Raw genomic sequence first — 12242 nt, 5'->3', positions numbered from 1 at the left:
ATCATCTTTGCAGCTCAGAGCAAAATTCAGTTTCGACTCTGGAGTAAAATCTAAGAAGAGGAAGGTATATATGGTTAGATAAAAGGTGTGTGTGTGTGTGTGTGTGTGTGTGTGTTAACAAAGATTTTTAAGATTTTTAAATTGACAGCTAAGCATTGGTCATAAACTGTAATTGAGCATTATTCACTCATTGATCACATATCGTATGTGGAGCTTTCTACAGTTAAACAATGCAGTAGACCGTATACAGCACGCTTACTTTTCTGTTTGTTTTAAAATATTGACGTCATTCATGAACATATAACAAGAGATTCTCCATGCAACATTTATTTGAAACAGTCAGCACACTTCTCAAGATGTTAGACATGACAAAGACAGAGTGAAACACAGTGTGACGGCAAACAAGAACCAAACTGACCTGTTGACTCTCATTTTTACAATCACAAAGACTGATGACATGACAAAGTACACAGATTCCCATGGCAGATAATACACACAGAGACAGAACAACACATTTGCACAAAATACCACATTTAAAGCTGAATCTACTATTTGTCACATTCAATTGAGTTACCCTGGGCCTTAGAGACTTCTCGTAGTTTCACGGAGTTGTTGCTGCCAGCAGGCCACACGTTGCACCCAAACGTATGCCTGTTATTCCATTTTGCCTTGGTGGTGGTGTAAACACTTGTAACTAAGTAGCCTTGTTGGGTCGTCTGTGGGGGGGAGGTGATGCCATCCATATAGATGCCTGAATTTTTGTCCCCTATCTTCTGTCCAGGCAATGTAGAAATCCTGCTGCACAGGGCTGGAGACCAGACACACCAGAGTGACCTCATTTTTGCTTGGTTGGTTGATATCCTCTTCTGAGAGGACATGGACTGTCACTTCTGCGTTACTTCCATCTGAAAGAGACAAATTGTTTACCAGGGAACTTTATATATAAGCTTTATGTTTTGCCCAGACTTACAGATTACTTTTCTGCCAATCAGTCTCCATCACCCAGTAACATACCTCCTTTGTGGACAGTCAGCTCTTCAGAAATTAGAGTCACATCATCACTACTGGCAGAACAGCGAACTTTGTTGACTTTGTTCCACTGATCGCGAGAGAAGGACTTCGTGCTACTTCTACTGTGCTGACCACCTTTGGACGTTACTGGAGAAGTCGAAATGTTGTGTGCGTCACTTTGTCCATCAGTTTGCCAACTGAAATTAATTTGCTGCAAAATGTTGCTGACTTGTCCTGTAATGATACACTCCAGCTTTGCCTGGTTGTTGCTGAAAATCTCTTTGGGACTGGGTTGCTTCAGTGTCATTGTAACCATGGCTACAAAAACGAGAGCAGCAGAGAAAACCTTTACTTGATATCTGTGTACAATTACGTCAACACAACAGTTGGCTCAGAGTTACAGTACAGTCTCATGTAATAAATGTCGTAGCTCTGTACCTTTGGAGGTCTTCTTTGAATATCGGTTTTGTTTGTGCGTCACCTCACATGTGTAAACAGCTTGACTGTCCCAGTCTGTCGTCTTGACCGTCAGGACACTGACAGCTGAATATGCCCCTCCATCTAATTTGGGAGCGTAGTCAGTAAAGCCAGTTACATCAGCTGTATTCTTTTTCCATTTGACTGACAGCTCTTCTGGAAAAAAATCCTCGATTGTGCACACCAAGGTCTGAGCGTCTTCTCTTGTTACTGAAACCAGAGTTAACTTTGGAGGTGATGGAGTCCCTGTCCATGAGGAAGAAGGAGCAGAAATAGATGTGCCTGTTTTAATCAGTCTGTAATTATTCATTTTAGAATTTTAAGAAAAGAAGATGTAATACGAGACAGATGAACATTTTAAAATCAAAACAAGATGAACAATGCAATGCATCTGAACTCGTAAGAGAGCCATCACAGTAAGTTAAAAAAAATAATAATCACATACTGTTTCGCAGTTTCACACTGTAGTCCCTTGTATTGTGAGTCACAGAACAATTGAAAGACTTCCTTGAATCCCAGGCAGATTTTGATACTTCGACCAAACTGACTTCTGTATATTTGCTGTTTTTCACAGCTTGAGGATATTGTAAAGGAGTCAAACTGGTCCCACTCTCATCGGTCCACCTGAAGGTGAGTTGCTTTGGGAAGAAATCTTGTGCGAGACAACCAACAGTGACTTTATCTCCGGTTCCAGGGGAGCACAGAATCAGAGGGAACACAGTTGGTGGTGCAGGTGGTGCTGTGAAAGAGGACACATAAAAGCCAATACAGCCATATTAAAGAACAGAAACGATCAATAGCATGTCCTAAATCTAATTACAATATTAACCCATGTTCAATTCATATTTCTTGTCTTTATGATCATGTAATCATTGTAGCAATAATATTAAAAGTACCAGCAACATTGTTCATGTTAAAATGCTGCTGCTGGTGAAACATAAAATTACCTTCATTCTTTCATAGCAGCCACAGCATGTTTATCAAAATCACATTCAAGGTACGTCTGATTTACTTCACAATAATAAATGTATTTAATACTACACTTGAAATATACTTATTAATCTGTTTGTCTTGCCTGCTAGAAAGTTCTGTTGGGGTAGAAGAAAGAAAACCAACAGTGATTTCATCTCCAGTTGAGTTTCACTGAACCAAAGAGACCAGAGTCCACTTTTTAAAATTAAATTAAAATCTTTTAAATTTAAATTCAAATAAATTAATATGTGTTCAGTATTAATACAAAGAATATTATATAAGATATAACCATGAATATGTGAACTAATATAATAATGTTTAAAATCCATCTTAGTATTAAGGGTTTTGATCATTTTAAAATATAATTTAGTTATTATTCTGTTTATGTATTGTATTATATTTATTCATTTTATGTTCATTTTTATTTTACAGTAAATCTAAAAGAATTCACAAAAGCTGTTGAGAATAATCACAGATTACTTGATGTAAAATTGCTCCTCTAAAATGTAACTGAAACACACATGTCCCTTTTAAAGCCATTAATCCCTGTGGTACTTCAAACAATACTATACACTTTATATAATACATGTCATATAATTTATCTACTTAATTACGTCTATCCTCAGTGTTCAGTTCGCTAAGTTGAAGCAGATGCTGATCCTTCAGTGAAATACACAAAATATATATGTATTCCTCTGCTCTTCTGTACTGCTCTTCTTATATGAAAGGCAGGTATGGCAACATGTATAATTAATATCCATAGTCATAAAAAATGTATTGAATAATAATCTTAATGTAAATGCAGACTTTCGTCAGCAGCAATTACAGTCCAGCTGAATAAAATTTAAGGTAAAACAAATCACCTCCTGAATTTAATAATAAAACCAAAGAACCTCTTTCAAACACTTTCCAAGAAGCAACCGCATTAAAAACATCTGTCTGCTGTATTTTGTACCTTGTCAGCATCAGTGCAAACTTAAAATCATTAGTTTAACTACCGTACCAAAAGAAGCATATTTTTAAAATGTAAAATAAACTGGTAGCTAAAAGATATTCAGTTTAAATGTGACTTACCTGAAGATACGGTGACTGCAGTCCCTTTACCCCAGTAGTCGAAGTAATCACAGTGTTGCATCTCCACTCACTGCTTGAACAAAAACCTGCCACAACAGAAAAATGTTTTAAAACCTCGTAAAATGTTTTCCATACACAGAAATCCTGGTCAGTATTATCCCCTGGTGACACCATGTGAACATGTTTCACGTTGATTCTTAATCACTTCTAAAAGTTAAGATTTTCTGGAAGATAAATTTTACATTTGTGCACAAACTGTGACTTTAAACTTCTAATTAATCAGCTTTTAACGACTAATCTTCTATTTAAAAATGATAAACACAGTAGTTACCTCATCTTCTGGGGAGAGATATTTCATCCTGTTCTTTTATTTAACATCACACGATTGGAGATTGTAAATTTTTAATCTAAGGTTTTTGTATGGGTCTGTATCTCAGTGGCCACCATAGCCATCACCATGATGAACCCTAATACAAAAACCCAACACTGTTTCCTGCACTGAGCACTCAGGGGACCTGTACTGTCAGCAGCTGGTAAAAATAAAACAAAACTTCAATTCTGATAAAGAAAAGGTAATTAAGCTTATAAGTAAAAGGGAATTTTGCATCATAATTATTTTTTATGTGTGTTAATTGTTTCATTATTGTTTTTCAATCTTCATTCGTCATAATCTGTCATCAGTAGCAAATAAAAAGTCTAATGGATAAAACAGCGGCATCATTGCTCATAAAACAGCAACAAAAATTAGTATTTTCAACTGAAAATATTTTTAAATATCTTTTTAAAGATTTCTAAGAAAAACAAGTAGCTTTGAAACTTGTCAAGAGAAGTGATAAGTCCTGAACAAAACATTAAACAAATATCATAAACAGTTACAAATTAATTTTAGTATCAAATGCATACTTATCACAGATGTGCACACATGTCCCCTCATAGCAAGAGGGTTCCAGGTTTGAATCCCGGTCTGGGCTCTTCTATGTGGAGTTTGCATGTTTTCCCTGTGCCTGCGTAGGTTTTCTCTGGGTACTCCGGCTTCCTCCCACAATACCAAAAACATGCACATTAGGTTAATTGGCTACTCTTTGCCCATTGGTGTGTGTGTGTGGTTGTCTGTCTTTGTGTGTTGGAAATGAATGAATGAATGTTTCTTTCATAGAAAACACAAACACATATACGCATACATAATTTTACGAAAAACAAAATGGAAATGTTAAGTCTAATTATATCTGTTGTTTGCTACAGAATTTAATATTTAGTCTCCTCTAGCTGTCTCTCACTGAGTCCCTTCTGGCACAGAAATACACAGCAGAGTCTTCAGGCTGCACATTCTGTCCATTTAGAGTCACTGTGTTGCTGGAAGACCGTACTGAACATGTTCTTCAATGAGTCTTTGTAAATTGTTGTGTATCCAACACGTGCAGCTCCAATCCACTCCAGTCCTTTCGCTGCAGGCTGTCTGATCCAGTGAGTGTGCTGATTGTTAACAGAATAAGAGACCTGACAGGTGATGGTCAGACGTTGACCTGGCTGCACAGTCACAGAGGCTGGCTGTGTCAACTGTTCACACTTCACACCTGCGGAGGAAAATATTAAATCAGTTTAATAACAGTGAACAGTCAGTGTGTTGTGATCAGACTGTCAGTGTGTGTGCCTCAGTGATCACAGGATCCAGCACACAGTGATCTGATGGGAGCGTCTCTTCTTCTGCTGCAAGTCTTTATAGTAGACTGTGAGTTCACTTTTTTTGTTTTTTGCAGTTGGCTACTCTGCATTGCCCCTAAGCTAAGTTTTTGTCCAGTGTTGCTCCCTTCTGTGTCACAGTGGGGATCTCGAGCACAATAATAAACAGCAGAATCTTCAGTCTTCAGACTGTTCATCTGCAGATACACCTGCTGTCTGCTGTCGTCTCTGGAGATGGTAAACCGGCCTTGGACTGACTGAGAGTAGTAGATGCTGCTACTGCCTTCACTGATAGTAACAACACACTCCAGTCCTTTTCCAGCAGCCTGTTTGATTCAAGCATTCCAGCAATGACCACCAAACCCTGAATATGCGCAGGTCTCCAGGCCTTTTATCAGCTGGTTCAGACTCAGTCAGTGTTTTGACCCTCAGTACAGCTCATTAGTTACTGTAATGCAGCCAACCAAATAAGGTGATGATCACTATAAAAGCAAGTTATCTCTGTCCAGTCTACATTGTATATTTCAGTGATTTAGTGTGTCTTTTGCTTTGCAGGTTAATTGGCTGCTCTTTGCCCATTGGTGTGTGTGTGTGGTTGTCTGTCTTTGTGTGTTGGAAATGAATGAATGAATGTTTCTTTCATAGAAAACACAAGCACATATACGCATACATAATTTTACGAAAAACAAAATGGAAATGTTAAGTCTAATTGTATCTGTTGTTTGCTACAGAATTTAATATTTAGTCTCCTCTTGCTGTCTCTCACTGAGTCTCTCTGGCACAGAAATACACAGCAGAGTCTTCAGGCTGCACATTCTGTCCATTTAGAGTCACTGTGTTACTGGAGTCAAAGAGTCAAGATCAATACTGAATTTGTTCTTCAGTGAATCTTTGTAGTCTGAACCTCTAGTATATTTCATTCCAATCCACTCCAGTCCTTTCCCTGCAGGCTATCTGATCCAAGCTGTGAAGTAGCTGCTCAGAGAATAAGAGACCTGACAGGTGATGGTCAGACGTTGACCTGGCTGCACAGTCACAGAGGCTGGCTGTGTCAACTGTTCACACTTCACACCTGTTGAAAAGAGAAAATGTTTTGGAACAAATGATCAAGTTATACTGCAAAAGAAGAACTGCTGACTTTGACAAATCCACAGAGACTCACATCCAGCTGCCAACAGCAGCAGCAGAGCTACAGAAAACATGGTTTATGTTGAAACTGACGTGCTGTGAACTCCACTGACAGCCTGATGTGAAGTTTTTATAGCTGAGGAACAAGGAAGCTCACTGAGTTTGCATACAATCAAACATCAATGTTGGTGTGACTGGAGCCAATAGAAGAGTTTGTTGACTGTTATTATATCTGCAGAGTGAAAACATGCCTGGAAATCACCTCTGATTTACATGTGATATTTTAACTTCATTACACACTCAGCTGGAACATTTTGATAATGTCATTATAACAGCAGCCCTGGCTTAGAGGTTGTAGAAGCGGCTTGAAAAAACAGCCCCTCCCCTCTAAGTGCCCTTGAGCAAGGCACTTAACCTCCCTGGGTGCTCAATGCAGCCCACTGCTTCTGTGTGTGTTTCACTGCATGTAATTTGCTGGGTGTTGCATGTGTGTTTAACTAAGGATGGATAAAATGCAAGACAAATTCAGTGTGTGTATGTAAAAATATATACTGCCAATAAAGTGATTCATAATTGTTCTTCTTAATTCTAAAATATCTGAAACACATTCATTAAAATCAGCATTGGATTAACAATGATGATGTGCACTGATGGAAACAGACAGAACAACCAAGAAGAATGTTTCCTTCTATAAGCCATGTTTACAGTGTACTTATCATGTTGTCAAATGATTAAACACTCATTAAACATGATGTGAGCTGCTTTCCTCAGATAATTTATTTACTCAGCATCTGTTCCATCACATTCATGATTTACCTCAAGTATATAAGCACAGCTAGAATAGGTCTGACTAACTGTTAATCTTTAAATCTCTATCTTAGCTAAGCTGCTATAGGCCTATGCTGCCGGGGGACACAAACATGATCCACCAAGCAGTTTCCCCTCCTCCTTTTCCTCTTCTATCCTCTCCCCTCGTCAGATTAACATGCAGTTCATTATTTTATGTCACTAACTGTGTGTCCAGTGCTCCTCGTAGTCTTGTGTCTCTCCCTCCCTCTCTCTCTCTCTCTCTCTCTCTCTCTCTCTCTCTCTCTCTCTGTATCTTTCCGCAGGTATCTCTCCATCCAGATCTTCAAGTTGAACTGTAGCCGGCTCTATGACCAACCCAATGTGTATTGTTGACATCTGCCTGTCATTCCTCTATGTACCGACTATGGGCGGGGTGGTTCTCCCTACGGGCCGAAATCGAACTGATAGGATAGTGATTCTCAACATCACATAAAAAAAGAATACATGAATGTTACAGCAGTTCATTATAATTTTCAATACTATAAATTTCCTATAGCTTGTGAAATGTTAAAATCATATTGAGGTGGTAGCAAAAAGTGAAACTAAACAGTTGAGATTTTGTTTTGCTTATCTTTTTAGTAATGTCATTTCTCATGTTGCAAATTGCTTTCCTGCCTGTACAACATCCATTGCACGTCTGCCCGTCCTGGGTGAGGGATCCCTCCTCTGTTGCTCACCCTGAGGTTTCTTCCATTTTTTCCTGTTAAAGGTTTTTCTGGGAGTTTTTCCTTAGTCGATGTGAGGGTCAAAGGGCAGAGGATGTTGCTGATGTTATGTTAAGCCCTTTGAGACAAACTGCTTGTAAAAATGGGCTATACAAATAAAGTTGACTTGACTTGACTTGACAGCTCATTGGATTCACTGCATTTAATTCATTTGTTTATTCACTTACTGCTGCAAACACAAATACAGTATTTTTCCGGCTTTTTCTCATGATTTGTTACTTTAAAGTCACCATAAGTAGTAATCAGGTGTTCAGTAATCATAATCAAGTAATCATCATCAAGTGTCTGTGTGTTGCACCATTTTAAATACCGTAACCTGAGGACATGAATTGACACGATTGGTCGCGTCGCTGACGCAGAAATTTACTGAACCCCGATGCAGAGTCAAAAGAGGCTGGCAGGCGAGGTGGAGGTCCAAAAACACTGGTCTTTTATTAAACAAAACTAAATACAAAAACACACTTACTGTGGCAAAAACTCCTGGGCAGATATGGCAAGGCGTAACAAGGTAAATCTAAACAACAGATCCTGGCATGGCATGGGGGAACAATGCAGATCCTGCCATGGCTGGGGGGGGGGGGGGGGGGGGGGGGGGGGGGGGGGGGGGGGGGGGATGGGGGTTAGGGGAAGCAGACGCTCTGACCATGGTGACTGGGAAGACAAGGACTAAATAGACAAGACAACGAGACACAGGTGACACACATCAGGAGGGAAAAAGCAATCAGGAAAACTAAAGCAAAGCTACATGAAAACAGGACACACAGGGGAAGAGACACTTTCAAAATAAAACAGGACATGACAAAAACCTTGAACATAATACATGGAAGCACAAGACAAACATGGAACATGGCACATAGACAGAAATCAAAAGACAAAGCATAACCAAAAAACACCAGGCATGACAGAAACAGCATTTAAAAAAGAATTCTGAAACTGTAGAATATAATATATGACATAAAAACTATAAAAATGGTTTGGCTCAGTCACCTATACAGGTGAGTCCTGTAGGATTTTGTGCAGCTGCTCCACCAACTCGAGTGACTGTGAGTGTCGAGCACAATAATAAACAGCAGAATCTTCAGTCTTCAGACTGTTCATCTGCAGATACACCTGCTGTCTGCTGTTGTCTCTGGAGATGGTAAACCGGCCTTGGACTGACCGGGAGTAGTAGATGCTGCCACTGTCATAGCTGATAGAAGCCACCCACTCCAGTCCTTTTCCAGGAGCCTGTCTGACCCAGGCCATCTCGTAGTCACTGAGTGTGAATCCAGAGGCTGTACAGGTCAATCTGTGAGATTCTCCAGGCCTTTTAACCACTGGTTCAGATTCTGTCAGAGTCTGACCATCAACACCTGTCAAAGCATAAAAGATATCATGTGAACTGCTTTCATACTTGAAATTCCATCAACAAATTATGATGAGTGAATGTTCTTCACCTGCCCAGCAGACAGTTAAAAGCAGCAGTCCTGTCCTATAGTCCATCATGTTAAACTGTGTGTCCACTTTTCTCTGTCCTCCTCTCTGCAGTCACATAAGTAGAGGTGGAAGACATCTGAGTTTTGCATTGACTCCTCCTCACAGGGAGGGGAGAACAACTTTGGACTTGGCTTTCAGTTTACTATTTACTGACACTGCAGAATCAATATAATATTTTTTGAGTATTAACTCCATAGCCACATTACCATAATTTCTTTCCATGATGAAATTTTCAGTTTAAAATTTTCCAAAATCAGATTTGTGTACATTTTTTATTTAAATGACTTCAAATAAAATGCATCCTCATATCTGCATTTTCATTAGTCATATTAAGCAGCAAACATGCTAAATAATCTACACTACTTTAGTATTGTCATATCTGCTGTTGTTTCATTGTCATCTCAATATATATAATATATGTTGTTTATGTTTTGTACTTGTTAATTTGATGTTGGAAATTTAGTATTAAATCATGCTTTGACAAATGAAGGAACTTTGTTGGTGAGAGTGATGCAACTCCACAAAGAGAATAAGTATGTAGTCATGAGCTTACAGTTAAATATATAGAAATCTAACATGAATAAATCAAAGTGCTTTTGCAGGTAGTGAGAAAACCCAGATGTTGTGAAGATCACTTTTTGTTTGTCGTTTGTGGAGGTTTTTGTGCAGCTGCTTCACTGTCTTCAGTCACTGTGTCCATCGAGCACAGAAGTAAACAGCAGAATCTTCTGCTGTCAGGCTCTTGACCTCGAGGTACTGAGTGCTGCTGGACACGTCTTCAGTCATGACGAAACCACTTTGAAAGGAGCTGGCATAGATAGCTGAGTTTGAACCTGTATCCATTCTCCCAATCCACTCCAGAGCTCTCCCTGGCCTCTGTCTTATCCAGTGAATATAGTAGCTTGTCATGTCAAACCCAGATATGATACATGACATCTTCACTGTGTCTCCAGGTCTTTTCACCTCAGAGGGAGTCTGGTCCAGTCTGATCTCACTCCAAACTCCTGTGAGCAAAGAAAATATGATCATTATCATTATCAATTGTCAATCAGGTTTATAAAAGAAGGAACGCAGAATTGATTTTCTCACCATGAACAGTAACTACAAATAATAAACTCCAGATAATTATATTTTCCATTCTGTGATAAACACAGCAGTTCACTGCTCTCTGAGCTGAGTGTTTCTGAAAATGTGTCAAAGTGTCACAGTGATGTGCCACAAGTTGCTGATGGTGTGTTTATAAGAGAGGAAGAGTTTGCATAAACGCCCTCTGCTGGTTTATTTAGCATATTTTATTTATGGACACACTTTCATCATATTAATACAGAAAGTTTAATAAGGACATTTGTATTATTAGACTGTTTTTTATATTAAGTCATTATATTTCTGTAGGTTGTAACTGTTTGTGCTTTTCCTATGATTCTTTTCACTCTATGGCCTTCCATAGTGGAACATAGGCGTAGGCTAGTTGGTATAAGCCCTTGTTGTCTGCATCTCAGATTAAACCGTAGGTGGTTTCTGTAATCTGCAATATTCCGAGCCAACTTTTCATATTCCCGCACCATTTTCAGGGTTGCCAACCCAAATTGTTCTGCAATAAGCCTGTGAATATTCTCATTCATCCAGGTCATGGTTATCTCAAGGAAATTCAATCGAACGCAACTGGACTTAGTTATTTGTCTTTGAAAACGTTTCACCTCTCATCCAAGAGGCTTCATCAGTTCATGCTCGCTCGAATAGGCTGGGACTAGTCCAACTAGCTGGTGTGGAGACCCAGGTATTTAACCTCTGCGGAGGCGTTCACATGGCCAGTGGTGTCGTAGGCTCGTTAGTGCCCCATTATGCCAAACGACAGTCGTTGAGAGACAGTCGTTGGGGATGGTAAAGTTGGTTTCGACTTCGTTAATGCTCTATTATAGACATTTATAGGATATATAGCATTATTATTATCATGCTCTATATCCAGAACACATATGCCAACTTCTGGATTTGTGCCTAAACACCACATATTTCCAGTTCAATGGCAAATTTTACAGACAGAAACATGGCTGTGCCATTTTAACCATAGCGTAACTGTACAGGTCAATCTGTGAGATTCTCCAGACCACTTTTAACCACTGGAAATCACTTCTGATCTACATATGATATTTTAACTTAACTTACACACTCACAACATTTTGATAATGTCCCTACAGCTGTTATCTTTGCTTTTACTGTAAATCATTAATGCTTAAGTGAGTTGAATTCACAATAATTTGATATTAAAACATTATGCAAATTTTATGTGATTATATTGTTAACACTGATTATCATGGTTGTGCAATCAACCATGATAATCAGTGTCTTATTTGTCTTATTGTGTACATGTAAATTTGTGTGTGATTGTGCACAAAGATCTTTGAAGCCGGAGAGAAAAAACTTGAAGCCTTTAAAGAAACACAGCAGCTGGAACAGAAACTTATGACAAAAACCTGAAGACTGAATATTTAAGATCAGATGAAAACTATGGTCATAAGTTGTTTTAATTTTAAATGATCAGCATATTTTATCTTTATGTGTGGTTTAATCAAAATTACAAACAGTCTTCAAGCAATGAAACATCATGATTTGTGGATTAGAATGTTTTTATTATTTTTATTGTTTTTTCTCTTTTTTCTAAGTAAATAACTAAAGAGATAAAATGTGGCAAAAAACGACAGAAATTGTAACACATGAAGGCAAAGCATTATTCCTGCCCTCCTTTTTGCTGCTGATGGTAAACAGCTTGTAGTCACACTTCATTATTCAAAATGTGATGAGTCAAGTTAATAAAAATTTCAGCACCATGACTTATTTTAAATTTTAAAAAAA

General features: G+C 38.5%; 1 pseudogene; it reads right to left on the bottom strand.

Moving 5' to 3' along the window:
* Positions 1–311: 311 nt before the first annotated feature.
* Positions 312–10626, bottom strand: LOC124073382 (annotated as a pseudogene).
* Positions 10627–12242: the final 1616 nt, after the last annotated feature.

The sequence above is a fragment of the Scatophagus argus genome, chromosome 16, assembly GCF_020382885.2.
Source record: "Scatophagus argus isolate fScaArg1 chromosome 16, fScaArg1.pri, whole genome shotgun sequence".
In the NCBI taxonomy this organism is placed as follows: domain Eukaryota; kingdom Metazoa; phylum Chordata; class Actinopteri; family Scatophagidae; genus Scatophagus; species Scatophagus argus.
The sequence above is the reverse complement of the archived record's forward strand: the minus strand, read 5'-3'. Positions and strand labels throughout refer to the sequence as shown.